Here is a 19,946-nt window from a genome sequence, read left to right as displayed (position 1 = left end):
CAACTTAACCCTTGGGATCCACAGTCCTAGGCTTGCAATAGCAATGTTAACAAACTCTAACGTTCATTGAGCGCTTAGTATATGCTAGGTGTGGAGCTATAGACTATAGACTTCATCTTCACAATAGCCCCATGAGTTAGATGCTATTGTTACTTCTATTTTATCGATAAGACAACACTGGCACGGAAAGGTTAAGCAACTTGCCCAAAGTCACGCAGCTGCTGAGTGTGTGAAAAAGGATGTACAAGCAGTCGGGCCAGGTTACAGAGCCCAGTTACCACTACGCGACACAAGCTCTGTAATGCTATGGGTGAAAATAATTGAACAAGTATAAAATAGAAGAACTCATTACTTCAACACCTGGTCTATTAAGGAACTCTTCACTTTGGCAACCTTATATATTTCAAATATAACTGCAAACCTGGAATAAAAAAAAAAAAACAGCAGCAGTGAGCTGCTAAAAAGGACGCATCAGATCGAGGCACAAGACGCAGATACAGTGTTCTGGGGGGACACAGCTGGCCCTCATGCCAACCGCATTTACTGTTACCCCACACGCATCACATAACGTATCTGTTGTTACATAAATGGTTGCCAAATCCTAGGCAATTCAGATCTGCAATCACCAACATCTACATTCACAGAGGGGAGTGAGTACACAGGAAAAGACGGGAAAATGCTAAAAGGAAAAAAAAAAGCCCTCACATTATATGAGTTTATAGAAGGCGATCTAGGACAAGGGTCCCAGTCCTCACAGGCTGTGATAACCCTCAGAACCAACCCAGGCTGGCAACAGAGCGCATTAAGATATGTTCATGCTGGGGCGCCTGGGTGGCACAGTGGTTAAGCGTCTGCCTTCGGCTCAGGGCGTGATCCCGGCATTATGGGATCGAGCCCCACATCAGGCTCCTCTGCTATGAGCCTGCTTCTTCCTCTCCCACTCCCCCTGCTTGTGTTCCCTCTCTCGCTGCCTGTCTCTATCTCGGTCAAGTAAGTAAATAAAATCTTTAAAAAAAAAAAAAAAAAGAAATGTTCATGCTGGTGACCCTAAGTGATGCAGAACATCTCAAATGACGTTTGATGATTAGTTCAGAAAGAAAACTATAGGAAATATTGTTTGGAAAGATTTCTGTTGAAATTACTTTTGAACTGGACATATCATACTTCAGGGAACTAGAACCAACACTCATCTATCCAGAGCAGCATTCCCCGAGGGGTCCGTGTGACTGAGGTGATGACCTGCATTTCTCACTCTTGTAGGAGAGCATGACCGCCTGCCTGCTGAGCACACGGTGCCCCCCGCGGGGTCGGGCTGCCGGCGCCAGGCACCTGTGAGAGTGAGGCCTGCGGCTAAGACCCAGTCAGAGTCAGAGCTGATGGGAGCGGGTGTTTCTGTCTATAGAACTTCAAAATAGCCCTCTCTTTCTTTCTTTCTTCCTTTCTTTCTTTCTTTCTTTCTTTCTTTCTTTCTTTCTTTCTTTCTTTCTTCTTTCTTTTTCTTTTTCTCTTTCTTTCTACCTTCTTTTCTTTCCTTCCTTCCTTTCTCTTTCTTTCTTTTCTTTCTCTTTCTTCCTTTCTTTTCTTCTTTCTTTCTTTCTTTCTTTCTTTCTTTCTTTCTTTCTTTCTTTCTTCTTCCCTTTTTATCATAATAGGAGTTTGAAACTGAATATGACTTACATATTAGCATGCAAAGACTCATATATTACATATTGGTAAAGGGCTCAGGGTCCAGATCTGTCTTACCAACACCCGATGAAGTTTTAATTAAAATGCTGACTATTTTAATAATGGACTAGAGGTCCCTGCCTAAGAAGCAAAAAATATATAAGCAACTTCTCCTTCATGAATTTAAACACAGCCCTCCTACTGTAGAACCGATGATTTAAGAGTGTATCCACTGCTGCTTAGGAAGCAAAGAAAAAAGAAAAATGTTAAAAAAAACATTCCCTTAGAATTCTGCTTTATTTCACATACTTACTCTGAACCCTCAGGTTTTGGAAAATGAGCACTTCTTTACAAGTAACATCAACTGCATCAAAATGTCACTCAAAAAAAATCTGTTTCTTCTGCTGTTTTTTCCATCATAATTACCCAGCTTGAAAAAAAACCACCAGTTAAATGATGTCATCCTGGGAGTCTATGTGGTAAAACAAGGATTAGAAGAAACTTCCTATTTATATATTTGTTTTTAGATGACAAACAGAAAACATTGTCATTAGGCCAAATATTAAGCCTAGAATAATACATAGAAGGCCTTTCTTCTCTAGAGAAGAGAAACATGTCCTGAGCACTAAGGACTTGCTAGAGAACCTACCGTATACCCATCTCCATACCACACGCAGGGAATATGCCACAGAGGAAAAGAGGGATAAGCATAGGTTCTGAAGGAACACGGAGTCTAATGGGGAGACAGACATATATAAAGCTGCCTAACCAACTACGTAGGAAACGATACCAAGATCCTAGTGCCAGGCAGGCAGGTGCACTGAAGGCGAGCAAGGTGCTGTCTGGGCAGAGGGGAGGGAGGGAAAGAAGGGGGCAATGGGAGGGGAGGGTGGTACAGAAGTTAAGAATTCCAATTCTGGATTCAGCCAAAGGACCTGGCTTGCAAACCTAGATGACTACAAAATAGTTAGTGAATCTTGGGCAAATTGTTTATCTTCTCTGTGCCTTTTATATAAAATGGGAGTAATAACAGAACCTTCCTCCTTGGGTTGCTTTAAGGATTGAATGAGGTCATAGGTGGAAATGTGAGCACAGTGTCCGCATGGGATTGCCCTTAATAAATGTTAGCTAAAAACAAAGAGGAAAGGAGGGCTTTTCCAGTAGAGGAAGACCTGAGTTTGGTGGAGGGATGACTAGGTGGACAAGAGTGCAGACATTTCTGACGGAACAGACATGAAGTAGAAGATGTGGTCCATATATACAATGGAATATTACTCAGCCATCAAAAAGAATGATTTCTCAACATTTGCTGCAACATGGGCGGGACTGGAGGAGATTATGCTAAGCGAAATAAGTCAAGCAGAGAAAGACAATTATCATATGGTTTCACTCACTTATGGAACATAAGAAGTAGGAAAATCAGTAGGAGAAGAAAGGGAAGAAGAAGGGGGGGTAAACAGAAGGGGGAATGAACCATGAGAGACCATGGACTCCCGGAAACAAACTGAGGGCTTCAGAGGGGAGGGAGGTGGGGGACTGGGATAGGCCGGTGATGGGTATTAAGGAGGGCACGTATTGCATGGTGCACTGGGGGTTATACGTAAGTAATGAATCATGGAACTTTACATCAAAAACTAGGGATGTACTGTATGTTGATTAACATAATATAATAAAAAAATATTATTATTAAAAAAAGAAAGAAAGAAAGAAAAGTACATGGGGCGGGATTATTCGGAAGAAAGCAAAGGTCCTAGTAATGGGAGCACACAGCGCCCCAGGGGTGGAGTAATACCATGGGGCTGATCCGCGCTCTGAGTTGGGTGAGAGTATAGGTTGGGCCCTTTGCCACCCCCATGCCCAATTCAATATCCAGTAAAAGAGAATAACTTACGTGTTTGAGTATGCGCCTGAGTGTTGCACTGTCTGGACATTACACAGGTGTTTCTATGAAATACGAATTGACTTTATTTAAATAGAGCAGCTGTAAATCTCAGCTCACCACTCAGCCCGCATCTTATCAGACCTCTCGCCAGCACTATCACCTTCTCCGCTTTCTTCACTGGAGTTCCACGATACTGTGTGTTCTCTGTTTTCTCCTTACTGCACCGGTAGTTAGCTGTGTCTGATTCCCTTTATATTCAGCAAGCTGGTGGTAAAACATTACCGGCAGCTGTCCTTTTAAGAAGAACCTACCGTACAAATCGCTGTGGAATTTGGAGACTTTCTTTCCCGCAGAGCTCTCTAACCAACCAAGTGCCCGCACGCAGCTTTCGCTCGTCCTGGTGGCTACTCTCCCACCCCTTCTATCATCCAGTAATCGTCTGGCTCTCTTGCCTCTTGTCCCCTGTGCTCTGGAACAACATCTCTTCTTTCCACTTCACCTGCGGTTTCCCGTGATGCCAAACCATGCCAGGTAAAATCGAATTCAATAAAAGCAAAAGGATTCGAGGATGAAAACGGCCCACGGAGTGCAGATGTAGAACCACTGCCCACAGGGCAAGCTTCTCCCGCGCGATGCCTGGGAAACTAGCAGCGGGCTGTGGCCACGACCTCCTACCTGCGGCAACGGCGCCTGGTCTTTCTCCCCCCGAGTGAGGTCCCTCCTGGGATATCAGATTTCTACGTTGCTGCTTCTCAAGCCACCCGGTCTGCGGTATTCTGTGACAGCGCCGACTTCCATTTTGCACGCATCTCCCCAACCTCTGGGGAGGTGTGTCTCCTCTCTCTGACTTTGACCCTCTTGCTCCCTCTTATAAGGATTCTTGTGATTATACTGGGTCTAACGGGAGAAGCTCCCCATCTCAAGATCCTTAGCTGAATTACATCGGCAAAGTCCTCTTTTGCCATATAAGGTAAGATAGTCACAAGTTCTGGGGATTGGAAACTGGACATCCTGGGGGGGGGGACATTATTCTATCTACCACAGTGTCTTAGTGGTGAAACACTTTAAAGTCGGCCCATACTATCCGATAGAAAGCATGAGGAAGCTTCAGCTTTCCATAGCTAACCTTTCATTGAATAGCAACTATCTGCCAAACTCCATGATTTGTTGGGAATGTAAAACAATAGTGACAACAAAAGAATAATAGTAATAAATAGCACAGCTACCCGTAAAGTAGGTATAGGTACTAAGCAGTTGAGATAAATTATCTCTAAATCTCATAAAAATCTTGAAAGCTTTTATCTTCACTTCATAGTTGCAGAAACCAAGGCTCAAAAATGGGTGAAACAGCAAAAACTGGAATTTGAACATGGGTCTTCTTACTCAAAAATGTATATATTTTTTAAGATTGTATTTATTTGAGAGAGAGAGAGAGAGAGAGAAAGAGAGAGACTGAGCACAAGCAGGGGGAGCAGCAGAGGGAGAAGGAGAAGCAGACTCCCCGCTGAGCAGGGAGCCCGATGTGGGACTGGATTCCCAGGTCCTGGGATCATGACTTGAGCTGAAGGCAGACGCTTAACCGACTGAGCCACCAAGGCACCCCCAAAATGTCTATCTTTTGAACTCAAATACACTGCCCCACTTTTCCCCTCAGAATAGCTGAGGGCTTTCCCTCTGTTGGTGGCAGTAGAGAACTGCTTCTGTGCATTCAGCAGCTCACTGTCCATGGAGAATTGGGTTCAATAGGTCTGACTCTTGTCCTCAAAGGAGTTTTAGTCTAGTCTAGCCTAGATGTGAATTTTATTATATCAACATAATCCCCTTGTCTTCTTCCCTTTCTTTAATTTACTAGACGACCAAAATACAAATATTTCTTTTCAGTTTCTGGGAAGATTTAAATATTAAAATCTATTTGTCCTAAGGGAAAGGAGAATAAGGTTTCTAATTGCTAATAAGTTAGGCTCCAAGTATAAAGTCTATTGTGGCATAAAGTCTATTGTTTCGTTAAGTTTTAAGGCCAGAGGAAGTGGTTTGGATAAGAATGAGATAAGAAGGAATTTCCTTTTGAACTAAAAAGAGCTGTCCCTGGACAGAGGAGATGGGGAGAGTTCAACAAGATATGTCAGTGCTAAAACATTAGAATCCCATTGGTATGGGATTTCCTTCTGACCCAACGGATAAAGACTCTGTAAGGGAATTAGCTTGATTTGTAGATAGTAAAGAAATGCATTATTTCGTAAGCCTAGAACTTATAACTGATATATTTAAAGAAAATTAACTGATATTTATCAAGTGTCTGGTACATGCTCAAAACAGTCCTAGGCATGTTGGCACATAATTAAGCACATAATTTAGTATCTTTACTTGATGTTTGAAATTCTGGATGGAAGTTGGGAGTGGTGAAGCACATCGAACTATGATTTCACTTCTATCAGAATTTTGTTTCTTGCTTATGTTGAAAAAATTGTGCCCAAGGTCTGAAATTAAAAAACAAAACAAAACAAAAACTGAGAAGTAAATTGTTTTCCAATCAAGCAAATTCATTGAAATGTTATTTGTTCCTTGTTGGCTAATGTGTGTCATTGAAAGAGTTTGTAGCTTTTTTTTTTTTTTAAAGATTTTATTTATTTATTCGACAGAGAGAAAGACAGCCAGCGAGAGAAGAAACACAAGCAGGGGGAATGGGAGAGGAAAAAGCAGGCTCATAGAGGAGGAGCCTGATGTGGGGCTCGATCCCAGAACGCCAGGATCATGCCCTGAGCCAAAGGCAGACACTTAACCGCTGTGCCACCAGGCGCCCCAAGAGTTTGTAGCTTCTGAGAAGAGAGCCAAGGGCATCAAGAGAGGATTGTCTGTTAAAATGGGGATTTGGGTATTCTTAGCTGTTATGGGTTGAATGGTATCTCCTCAAATTTCATACGTTGAAGTCCTAATTCCTGCTACCTCATAATGTGACCTTATTTGAAGATGGAGTTTCTATAGAGGTAATCAAGTTAAAATGGGGTGATAAGGGTGGGTCCTTATCCAATATGACTGGTGTCCTTATAAGAAGAGGAAATTTGATGGTAGACACACACACACAGGGAGAACCCTATGTGAACATCAAGGCAGAGGTCTGGGTGAAGTGCCAATGAAGGTCAAAGATTTCCAACAAACCACTGGAAGAGAAGTGAGGCACGGGACAGAGTCTCCTTGTCAGCCCTCAAAAAGAAGCAGCCTAGCTGACACCTTGATCTTGAACTTCCAGCCTCCAGAACTGTGAGACAATAAATTTCTGTTGTTTAAGCCATTAAGTTTGTGGTACTTTGCTACAGCTGCTCTCAGAAACTAACACAATAATTGAACCCTTTAGGGAAGAAGTATTTAACAAAGAAAGATTTAACAAAATCTTGTAAGTCTCCATAACCCTGCTCAACAGATATCTAAAAACTCTCCTCCTTTCCTGTCAAATTTTATCATTAGCATTTCACTCAACGGCAAAACTCTAGACCTTGAATTTTTCAGATGTAAGTCAATGGTGCTATAACAAAGCTACCGATTGTTCTCTGTGTATACCAAAATCACTTCATAATGTGGTAATGGTTTTAGTGACATAAGCCTTGGGGCCGAGGCAAACTATAGAAACTACAAAACATGAACACTTGTAAGTAGATTGTATCTCTAAAAAGGCTAACAGCAAGACAAATGCTAATTGGGCTGTTATATTCAGAGAAACTAAAATTTTATACTTAATCTGTAGATTAGTACAGTGATGTCACTTTTTTTTTTATAAACAAAGCAACTTATTGTTCCATCAAGTAGCCAAAGGTGTTAATGAACTTAGAAAGGAGAATATGGATTAGAGTGACTGTGGGGATTATGTTCATCCAAGAATAAAAATTCATGGCACATAACAAGATTTTCTGAATCTTGCTTGTAGAAACTGCTTGAGCCATTCTACTTAAATTTTGAAGATAATTTGACTTATTGGTTAGAATCCAAGTTATATGGTATGGAGGACAAAAGAGTTTCTAAAATGCAAAAGTTAAACTTTAAATAAACTGACTTCTCATTTCTGATTTATATAGCATAATCAGACTGAAGATAGGGTATGGGGAAAATATAAAGAGGAATAAGACACTCCCTAGTTTCAAGAAACTTATGGTTTATTGGAAGAGATGAACTACTGTAACCAAAGAATTACAACTTAGTGCTATGGTGGGCCTGGGAATAGATGTATGACAGTCTCCCAAACAATAGTCTGGTCGTTCAGTGGTCTTTCTCTTAGCTTGGAGAATACGATATGAATGATAACAGTCTTTATACAATTGTTCCTATCTTTGGTCTAGGGAAGTTTCAGAAAGGATGTGTGTCAAAGATTGAATGATGCATGTGGTGCTAATTCTGCTCTTGCAATGCTTTCTCTTAATATCACTGATTCTTCTTAGAAAGCCAGAAGGACAGGGATCATATCAAAATATGCAAGTTGGACATTGGTTCAAACTTGGCAGCCGTTCTGAATTTCTTCCAGAGAGGACTATACTAGTTAAGGAGGCTCATCACTGAAATGTTGGGATAAGAACTCTAAACTCTATATGAACTTAGAGGTTAACCATTATCATACATGATTTGATATGTCTATCTTGTGATACTGAAGATTCATTTTACTCTCCCATTTTGGCTTTGATACATATGTAAAACCAAACACTCTCCTCCTGTTTCTACTATTGTTCCTTCACCTAGTTGCTCATGCCACAGAACTGGAAGTCATTCTAGTTTCTCCTTTTCCTTGGGGAGTTGCCTGTTGTAAGATAGTTCTCCATGGGTCTCTTGCATTTCGGCAAGTCAAGCAAGGCTAGTGCCCATTGTTCTGTATGATCTCAACAAGGATGTTTGTAAAGTGAAGAGCCTTAAAAGATAGAAGCAATGTCTCTCTCTGGAGGAAAGTGCAAATATGCTTATAGATGTGGAAGACACGGGTAGTGGTGTCTCCCTCTAGAGGAAAGGGCAGGCATGCTTAATGCTCATGAAAAAAATTTTGGGTTCCCTGAACTCAGAGTTCTTTCCTTATAATGCATTCTACTGTGTGTGCAGATGTCATCTGGCCCTTCTTTGTGTGGCCCTATAGACATGGAGGCTCAAGAAACTGGCATGAAAATGCAAATACTCAGGCTACTTCTATTGTTATGAGTAATAGACTCTCATCGTCTCTGACCCTGGATACTTGTATCTGTTATCAACATCCATGAAACTATGGCAGGTTAAATTGTTATCTTGCAAGTAGGGTAAAATTTCCCACCTTTTACAATTTTTGACATTTCCCTCCCTCACGTACCGACTCTTCCCCTGAACTGGGCACTGAACTTTATAGGGTATTTCCCCTTCAGAACTCTAGAGTTCGTTTCCTCTGAAACCTGATTTCTGTAGCTAATTAATAACTTCCTTAAGACTAGTCTTGCCTTTCTCTTCTTCTTAATTAGTCCTCAATGTTACTGTCAGAATGATCTTTCTAAAATAATAACTGTAGATAATTCTCCTGATAAAATCTTGCATTGTCTTTCCCAGGAAGGTAATGATGTCAGGATAATTGCAAACTGGGTGGAATGGCATCAAAGTTTTCATGAACCACTCCCCTCCCTGATTCTTCCACTTAACTTCCCCAAAGTGCATACTACATTCCAATCTTAGCAAAGTATGGATTCTTCAATTCCTAATATTCTTCCATAGTCATGCCTTTGTACAGGCTAAAACAAGCCCCTATCCTGGCCTGGTAAATCTTGTCCATCAGGAGTCAGCTAAAGTTCTCTTCTACAAAGAAATTTTTCCTGACATCCCACTTCCCAATATGACGTAGATATATACCTGTTGCTTCTATAACACCTTAAACACATCTCCAAAATTATATTTATAGCATTATATCATAATTGTTGGCTTATTCATCTTCAAAATTATATTTAATTATATTTAATGTTTGCTCATTATCTGCTAAAGAAGAAAGCTCTATCTTGTATCCCCCTGGGTATCACACAGTTTCCAGAAAATGCAGGTGTTCATTAATCCTTTCTTAGATACATAATTGAATATACAGTTGATGAGTGAAGCAGAATATAGACTTGTTCTGGAAAGAGACACATAGCCAAGTTCTTAATGTAGCTGTCTTTGGTATATGCAGAATGTAGGTCAACCTTTCACTACCAGTTGTTTATGATAATTACTGACACATTATCTATACAAGAATTATAAATATCATCAATGAACTGGCCATTCGATAATTTCTTGGCCTCTGTTGACACAGCTGGTCTTGGTCTATGTTATTAACTTTATGCCAGTCAGTTTGAAAAAAAGCCATATCAGTGATTGCAACAACTCTGCATGAATGAATCCAAGTTTAATAGTAAAAACAGGGTCTTCCTGAGTTGCACTGCGGGAAATCTGAGGACTGCATCTGGGAAATGTACGATAACAACACCCAAACTCTGCTCCTGTTTTCCCTCAGAGGAATGCCACCCATCAGAAAGAAGGAACACTCGGTGACTACTTCCTTTTGGATTTAAATTCATCCCTTTGCTTCCTCCCCCAAACTGACCCTACATTCCCAACAAAGACAAATCAAGGGAAGAAGGAGGATATCTCTTTTGGAGCGAAACTGCCAAGTAAGGAAAATCAAGAACAAGTAACCTGAGAAAGTTATGACTGGAGCCCCAGCAGAGCAGCCCATGCCCTTCCTTTACCTCTCTTTCCTGTGTATATTTTCATAGCCTCTCAGTTTCAGTTCACTGGCAGCCCTAGGAACGAATGCCAAGTGGGAAGATGTGACTGAGGGAAGAACTCTGAAAAGTGAAATGCCCTGGACTCACTGTTTGAACCTAGGAGGAAACTTCACTCACTTCCAAAGGCCAGATCATCTCAGATAGCAGCCCACAGGCACGCATTGCCTGGTTCCCTACAAGGCTGGGCACCAGGAAGAACCTGTGATTAGCTGGTGTCACCTCATCAAAGTGCAGAGGAAAGAGACTGGCCATAGTCACTCAGAGGAAGGAGATCCAACCAAGATTCCTACCTGAAACAAAAACCCTGTTCTCTGGAACAGGGGTGGAGATGGGGACAGATACTTCCTCTATGAGACAGCTTTGAAGTCATCCCTTAGTAAACATGTCTCCTCTCCAAGCTGTGCACACACACTGGGCTACCACCCACAATTCTACCTCTACCACCCAGAAGGAACCCCAGGGGGAATGGCTTTCCTCACACTGAGGATGAAGAGGAGGACAGTGGGGATGCCCATGACCTCCTGGTGTTGGGCACTGGGAACTGTGGTGCTGGTTTCCTGCTGCCACAGGGAGCTGGTATTAGAAGGGTCTGCACCGAGTTTGAACAGGCATATTTCTAATGTGTTTTTTTTTTCTAAATGTAATATTTATGACAGGAAATCAGGTTAGACATTCCTGAAGCTAGCAAGAGCTTATGAACACACTGTCCTATCCTCCCTGGACATGTAAATGCAGTTAATCTTTTGAAGGAAGACCTAAATACCTCACTCCTTTACATTTAACCTGAGCCATCGGAGGAATGCAAACATTGATTTGGAGCCAGGCCTCTGGTAAAGGATTACCATATGTGGGCCACAAGGAAATTCCTCCCTGCCGCCAGAGTTTATACTGCAGTGAGCTATGAATAGAAAGTTTGTGCATGGTTATGAATATGGATAAAATACATCACTCATGGCCAGGGAATGGCAAGCAAAATTGAAAACACATATTTTGGATCACATAATATTTTCAAAAATATATTTAAAAGAAAATAAACACAGATTGTGTGTGTTCATTTACTGCTTGAAGTACCTTTGGGGAAAAGAGACATCAACAACTTTTCTTTCCAAACCATGTGCTTTTCCTTGTGCTTTTTAGCACAGAGCTGGACTCTCTGGGAAGGAACGGGGTCTTGTAGAGTGCATGGTAAGTAAGGTTTACAGGCAGACATGATCTCCCCTTCCTGTAGGAGACAAGGAGTTGAGTCTTTGAGTATGTCCAGAAGGGACCATGTGGCTTGGGGAGATGTGTTCAGCTCATTCCTGTTAGTATAGTTTACTCTTCCTTCAGTCTAGGAAGGATTTTGCTGGCGTCTGCATTTTAGGCTTTCATCTTTTTCCATGGACATCAAGACGGTATCTATGTTGTTAAGCATCCAGATGAAAACTGAAAATTTGCCATTTCATGTCAAACATAGAGCTCTGGCCTCTAGCAAAATTAAGAAAGAGGAAAACGTGGTTTTTACTATTGACCCCACTTTCATAACCACACTCCATCAGAGCAAGTCCTTCCTCCTCCTACCGGGGGCCCAGTCGCCTGCTATCTGTATATGCCCAAAGAATTATACATTTGCATGCCACCTGAACACAACCTCTTGGATTGGATAGCTTATTTAATTTTCCCCTTCTCTCTTTTATTCTGCTTCCCTCCAACTAAATTTACCTGTTCTCTCTCTTATCACCTTGAGATCCTGAGATCTACTGTGGGATAGCTAATTAATCTGATAATTCAGTGTGTTATTCTGTAGTCAATTCCAGGAACATATTTTCATTTAATGTGGATCCTCACATTTTTCATTTTCTCTCCTACTCACTTCCTCATCCTCAGACACTCCCTCACTCAGAGCATTGAGCTGCAGCAACATAGACCACAGGACACACTACTATCACTGGCTGGAGCTTACACTGACATGTGACCCAAGGACAGGAATCTGTCGTCTGACTGGGATCCTATCACATCACCTGGTACCAAAGACTCAGCCCAAATAGAGATGTAATGTGTCAATTTTATTATTTCACAGGAAAAAATAAGAAGACCACCTATTGTTATCATCTGATTTTACAAGGTCCTCATGCGGAACACGGATTAATGGCTGTGGTTAGGAAGGGTTAGGGTTTCCAGTCCTCACATTCAGTTCACATGAGACCCAGCTATACTTGGTTTGCTGTTTTTGATTTTTGTGATTCTCTGTCTGCATGCTGGAGCTTTCTTTGCAACCAAGATGACACTGATGAGAAAATAAGGAATCTCCTGGAGATGATGCCTCCATCCTAGGAAGGAGTCTACCCGCTTCATGTTAACCTCTGGCTCTGCTGCAACAGGAAGTGTCAAAGGGTTACCTCACCATTTCTAGAGTAATTGATTAAGGGGAAAATATTGTGGCAATTCCCTGAATTAAATGAAAGTCTGATCCTTTTTTGGTGAAAATTTGAAGTCAGTTTTACCACCCATGAAACAAGACAGGCCATCTACACATCACTTCCTATTCCTTCTATAATTGTAACCCCGTATTCCATAATATCAACTGCTGATTAGAAATTAACTTTGTATCAAAACCACACTGAGATACCACCTTACGCCAGTTAGAATGGCAAAAATAGACAAGGCAAGAAACAACAATTGTTGGAGAGGATGTGGAGAAAGGGGATCCCTCCTACATTGTTGGTGGGAATGCAAGTTGGTACAGCCACTCTGGAAAACCGTGTGGAGGTCCCTTAAAAAGTTAAAAATTGAGCTACCCTATGATCCAGCCATTGCACTACTGGGTGTTTACCCCAAAGATACAGACGTAGTGAAGAGAAGGGCCATATGCACCCCAATGTTCATAGCAGCAATGTCCACAATAGCTAAATCGTGGAAGAAGCCGAGATGCCCTGCAACAGATGACTGGATTAAGAAGTTGTGGTCCATATATACAATGGAATATTACTCAGCAATCAGAAAGAATGAGTTCTCAACATTTGCTACAACATGGACGGCACTGGAGGAGATAATGCTTAGTGAAATAAGTCAAGCAGAGAAAGACAACTATCATATGATTTCTCTCATCTATGGAACATAAGAACTAGAATGATCAGTAGGGGAAGAAAGGGATAAAGAAAGGGGGGGTAATCAGAAGGGGGAATGAAACATGAGAGACTATGGACTATGAGAAACAAACTGAGGGCTACAGAGGGGAGGGGGGTGGGGGAATGGGATAGACCGGTGATGGGTAGTAAGGAGGGCACATATTGCATGGTGCGCTGGGTGTTATACACAACTAATGAATCATCGAGCCTTACATCGAAAACCGGGGATGTACTGTATGGTGACTAACATAATATAATAAAAAATCATTATTAAAAAAAAAAAAAAGAAATTAACTTTGTGTAACTGTTAGATGTTCCATTGTTGGCTTGTGCCAATTTCATCTGCATCAGCTTCCAGAGTGCAGAGATAGTGTCTTTAACTTACTTTGCATAGTGTTTGGCCTACTGATTATTCCTATGAGTGTTGAACAAAATTATTTTATGGTGATCACCCCACTTAATGTGGATGTATGTGATGATAATGTTGATAAACTTTAAACTAAAGATATGTCACCTGCAGTTATAGGCTATCACTAACTGATACTCTATGATGTTTATTTTCTGTCTCCTCTTCTAGAAAGTAAGATCCATGCAGACAGACTTGTTTGTTACTGCTACATCCTGAATGCCTAGAACAGTGTTTTTTTTTTCTTTCTTAATTTTTTTTAGCAGTGTTATTGAGGTATAATCGATATACAAAGAACTATAAATATTTAATGTGGACAATTTGATGAGTTTGGACATGTGCAAACCCCCATGACATCACCACAATCAAGATAATAGACATAGCCATCACTTCCTGAAGTTTCCTTGCATTTTTTCGTTTTTGTCTGTTTTTTTTTGTTTTGTTTTGTTTTTGTGGTAAGAACACTTGTTATGAGATCTATTCTGTAAACAAATTTTGCAGTTCACAATCCCGTACTATTAACTACAGGCACTATGTTGTACAGTAGATTTCTAGAATGTACTCATCTAGCATAACTGAAACTTTATACCCATTGAAGACCTCTCCATTTCCCCTACCCCCAGCCTTGATGTCTTTAATGTGGACACTCAATAAATATTTGTTGAATGAATGAATACTTAAAGATTAAAAAATCCTTGAAGAGGAAGCAATTTCCTCTTCCATACCAAATTTTAGTGTTCATTCTTCTGCAGACAAAGTGCTTTTCTCTACGCTGTGCCAGACCTACTTTTTCTTGACTGCTGTTACCCCAGACTTTAATGAATGGTTGACCTACTTGGTGCGATTTTATTTTTTTTGATAATGTGGTATTTTTGGAAAGTACATACCTGATAATATTTCTTATCCCTGACACTGATGTGGTGACTAAAAAAATATACCCCAAATATATGCTCTTGTTGCTAAGTAATTTGTCAATGTTTGAATAGGCAGCAAAGAAGGATGTTTTCATAGTATTTAGAAATAGAGACAGCAAAATAAATGGTCCATTTTCCTCTCTCAGATCTGCCTTGTTCTTTTATAAATAAATACTGTACATACATACACACACACACACATATATACACACATACACACACAGGTATATAAATAGATAATTAGAAATAAACTGTGGTATATATCTCAATTTAAGAAGGTTAAAATTTCCACAGAACTCTTAGGAAAATTAATTGCAGGAGAAATATGTTCCAAACTGCTTCAAGGTTACTTGGAATGCCATCTCTATATGAAAAATGACTTAAATACTGAATTCAGGTCAATTTTCTACAAGTTTTGTTTTTATAGGAGAGAAAAACCAGTCAAGTAGTGATTTGTAAGAAGATTTTCATTCAGTTTTACTGTTGTTTTTACCTCAGGGAACATTTCTTGAGAACCACACGTATTTCCAAAACTTAGTAGATTTCATTTATTTTGCAACAATCCCAGAAAAGAAATAATGAGTGGATACATTTAGGATTGCTTATGACTATCATTGTCTTCCTGACTGTTTGGAAGAGCATTTGGAAGTAGGAGAAACAGTATTGTTTGTGGCTGGGAAAGAAGAATCATACGTGAAAAGTATTTAAATTATTTTATTTGCTTGTACAACTGACACACAGACATTTTGCGTCTCCCGTAGTATAAATATAAAAATCCTGCAGCATAGATTTTATCATCTTTGCAACTATAAATATCTGTAGTCATTTTATAACCAACTCACTAGTCCCTTTTAGCATCAAAAGCATTGATACTTTATCAACTGTGACAAATTCTTATTAAATGCTATGTTTACTCTATGTAGGTAAAAAAAGAACAATTTCCCAAAAATCAGGAAGCCAAACATCCAGTTTGAAATGTACATCATACCAAAAAATACAGAGTACATGACCCTGCCATTGAACTGCTCTCATTACATGAACTGCAATTTTTAGCATATGGAAGAATGGCTGCCTAACAGATTAGCCATGATCATTTATGCCTTTTTATTAATAAGTTCATAGTGGTTTTTTTCATGTTGTTTTTCTTTTATTCTCTGACCTTCCTTTTCAGTTAAATACTGTTCTATATTTGCCAATGGATCAGATATACTATCACTAGGAAAGTATAAGTAAGTTGTAAAGGAATTCATCCTTTCATATATTTTCAAGACAATAGTCAAATAATCTGTTTTAAAATTTAAATACAACAAAACCAAAGCTTCCTTCATAATCACTAGACTAGCAATTCATAGTGGCCAGAACAATGGAAATCTTGTTGACCATGGGCTACCAGGGACCCAGCATGTTGCCTGGCAAGAATTGCACACCAAATACTTGCTGACAGACTAGCACATAAAGAATATGTTCTGACAGAAAAGTCAGCTCAGGGATGTGTCTTTTACTAAGGGGAATGTCAAGCACCAGCCATGCTAACTAGACGTGCCCTTCAAGGAAATGACCAAAAACAGATACGTAATTCAGAGAGGTAAACACCTTCAAAAATTTTAGTAGAGCTTTCTATGTCCAACACCATGTGAAGAATTTTACAAATTAGAAATCAGTGGTTTGAATAAACCCAGAGCCTGAATAGCTATTTCCAGCTTTTCAAATGTGCAAAACACATTTTTCCTCTTCAGCTTCCAGGAGAGACTTGAAGAATCAGCATCATTTCAGGAATTGTTTTCACGGCCTTACTCTCAAGGAATAGACAAAGGAATGCCAAGAAGCACAGTAACAACAACAAAAGCCAAATACACAAATGGGCAGTTCAGATACAGAAGACCAAGTGTTAATATAGACCAGTCCAAAATGGAACAGTTTTTGGGTCACCGACTTCTAATCATAACCGACTTCTAATGATAACTGGTATGGCCCTACTTTTTTTTTTTTTTTAACAATTGAAACATTGGTATGCAATAAAAATCAGGTATAGGGTAGAAAGTGAAAGATAAAACTGATGAGCTGGGCAGGGTCTGGAGGGTACATAGTCTGTTATGACATACAGCAAAGGTTAAACTTTTAGAACAATGGTGATTCCTTGGATGGGGATGATAAGGTGTGTTTTGAGGGGGTTGAGAAGAGTTGCAGGGAGAACACTCACATGATCCCTCTGTCCCCATTCAAAAATAGAACATTACTCATGACCTCAGAAGAACTCAGAGAGCCCTTTCAGAGAACTAGCTCCTCTTTCCTCCTCAACCAGAAGTAACTCTGACCTGTACTTATGACTGTATCCCTTGAATCGAGGCAGAGGCTTGTAAAGGTCCCAATCAATGTAGTTTGTGGAAATGATGCTCTGTGACTGCTGGAGGTTAGGTCATAAAAAGGATGTGGCTTCTGCCTGGCTTTTTCTCTCAGGTCACTTGCCCTGGGAGCCCAGTCTCCATTCATGTAAAACCAGGCAACATGGAAGGATCATGTGTTGACATTCTGGCCGATAGCTCTAGCTGAGCTAATGGCCAACACCAGCAGCAAGCATCAGACATGTGCGTGAAAGAGACCCCCAAATTATTCTACTCATAGCTTTTGGTCTTCCAGTTGAAGTCCCCAACATTGTAGAATGGAAACATGCTGTATCTGTTTTCTCTGTACAAACTCGTGACCTACAGAAACTGAGAGATAATAAATAATTATTGTTGGTTTAAGTCATGTGTTTCAGGATAATCTTTCACACACCAGTAGATCACTAATGCAACAGTTAACTGTATGCCATAGACTTGGTCTATAGGTAATATAAATGCTCACAGAGGCACACAAACTTCCAAATACCAACTCAATTAGAAGATTTCTTCTGAACCCTGAAACCATCACTTGGGTGTAAAAACATATGTGCTTTAATGGTGAATTCTATAACAAAAAGGTTTTTCATGTGTTCAAGTAAATCCTTACATTTCAGGAAAAAGTGTGTGTGCAAGTATGTGAGTATACACTATAAATAGACTTATATGCTATCATATATATGTACATGAATGTGTGTATATACTATGAATATATATATTATAATTAACCTTGGTTCCAGCTAAATTATGTATCTTTTCATTTCATAAGAAGTGATGAATGCAATCTGCCTTTGGGTAAACTACTGATAGGATATATCTGAAAAAAGTTCGAAAATTTGTTGGGTGGAATGGGGAGTGTGCTAACTTGTAACTATGCACGAGTGGCATAATTTTATAAATATTTTCATATGATGGAGCAGCCAGCACTTTCCCTTATACATGATGCTTTCCTGCTGAACAAACTTTAGGCAAGACCTTCTGTTCTGTGAATTTGGTCTTACTGTTCCTGTTGTCACATCATCAATAAATGGCAAAACATTAATTTTTTTAAATGCTAACTACCGAAGAAAGACTTAATATGAGAAAACCTGAAAAGTACACTCAGGATATAGGGACCAAACCACTACAAAATGCTACAGTTGAAGAAGTCATATGTTTTTACTTCACTGTTTTATCGGTGTTTCCAGACCTACATTTCTTTCCACCAGATATTGTATTTAGACTTATAAAACAAAACTTGTAAGTGAAACACTGCCATGGAGGGACCAGAAGATCCAATGAATGACTAGTAGGTATGTGGTCTGTAAAAGCCACATTATTCCCTTCCTGGCCATTTCATTCCGTGAAGTGGTCAGAAATAGTTCTTTAATGCTAATTCCTGCTCAGGAGGTTCTCCATGCTGAGGACCACGCTAAATGGAGTAAAAAAACAAAAGCCTTCCCTCTGTAACCATAGTCAAGCTCAAATCCCACCTCTTCTGTAAGGTTTTCCCCAACTGCCCTTGATCTCTCTCTCACCCTGATTTCCTGTGGCTAGGTGCTGTGCCATCAGGCACTCTATTACATATCATTCTGCTCTCTGATTCATGAATACATTGCAATACCTTCACTTCCACCAGATCTCTGAAAGCAAGAATTGCTTCCCATTTCTTTTGTATTCTTCAAGACACCAAGTTTAGGGCTTAGAACATATCATGCCATGAAGAAAGTATTTGCTTTTGGCTTATTCATTTGAAAACATGACCAGATAAAAATGTACTTCGAATCAGATGATTATAATAGTGACGCTTATATTGTTGATACTTAATAACATGTTTTCCTTCCACCCAATTAGAAGTATTTTCTCATTGGTCTCACCATGTGTAAGTATCAGAATGAATTTCTCATTGTAATTATTAACAGGTTACTTGGGCCCATTGCTTAAAATAAATGTTTTCAAAAGAGCTGGGGATTGATAGGCAAATTTATGAAAATATTCAAGAGATTTCCCATAGTAAGCCTTTTGTTGAGTGGTTATGAATCATTGGGTAACAAGCAAGGCATGTTTCATATGGAAAGAGGGGTTGGATTAATTAATCTCAAAGATCTTTTCCATCTCTTTGACACTTTGACACCTTCTATTGAGCAGCAAAGGCAAATCTCAGATCATGCTAATGAAAACCTTTAGATTAAATATATTTGCCTATATTTGGATGTATGTGTCAGTCTTTAAAACTCATGATCAACAGCAAGGTGGCATTTTACTGAACCAGTCCACAACAGTACAGGCTGAAGAAGGCTCCAGTGTGTCTTCATATTTCACTGATGAAAAACTGTCTGAAAAATGGTGTTTATAAAAACATTCCTTTGCTGATTGTCTGCATCCCCTGCAGGGTTCAAGTGAGGGGTTTAAGAATCCGGGGAGGGCAAAGGCAGTGATGGGTGAATGCATCCTTTCTCACCATTCTAGAGGTCACCCTCAATAAGGCCACTCTTCTGTGGGAGGTGGGAAGGAATCTGATGCTGCCTGTTTGTTTTGGCAGCTTGTGCCCTGAAGATGCACACATCCAGAGAATGACAGAGAGCCATTTTTCCAGGCCAAGGCTAACTGTGTTTCCGTAACACCGTGGGAAGCTGCAAATGCAAGCCACACAGGCTTGTCCCCAACCTGTGTACAAACAACCTTCTGCTTCCAGAGATACCGTCCCTAAGTCACCTTTCATTCATTGACGACTCATTTTAAAAATTAAGGAAAGAAAATGCTGAAGAGGTGTATTTCATATCTTAATGATCTAGGTTATCAAGGACATAAAGACTTTCTTCATCATTATTATCATCAACACCCACAACAGCAGAGGCAGCAATGC

At 39.9% G+C, this 19,946-nt stretch overlaps 1 long non-coding RNA gene across 2 annotated transcripts in view; it reads right to left on the bottom strand.

The window, feature by feature from the left end:
• LOC123797583 (uncharacterized) overlaps nucleotides 1-19,946 on the bottom strand; it is a 298,997-nt gene that overhangs the window by 12,720 nt on the left and 266,331 nt on the right. The window contains exon 6 of one of the 2 annotated variants that reach the window (XR_006780981.2): nucleotides 15,450-17,434. The exons of the other annotated variant lie outside the window; for it this stretch is intronic. This is a non-coding gene — a long non-coding RNA (uncharacterized LOC123797583). Of the gene's footprint in view, nucleotides 1-15,449; nucleotides 17,435-19,946 lie in introns of those variants that run through there. 2 annotated transcript variants of the gene reach the window in all.

Source organism: Ursus americanus, chromosome 11 (genome assembly GCF_024610735.1).
Source record: "Ursus americanus isolate L20-20 chromosome 11, mUrsAme1.1.p, whole genome shotgun sequence".
In the NCBI taxonomy this organism is placed as follows: domain Eukaryota; kingdom Metazoa; phylum Chordata; class Mammalia; order Carnivora; family Ursidae; genus Ursus; species Ursus americanus.
The sequence above is the reverse complement of the archived record's forward strand: the minus strand, read 5'-3'. Positions and strand labels throughout refer to the sequence as shown.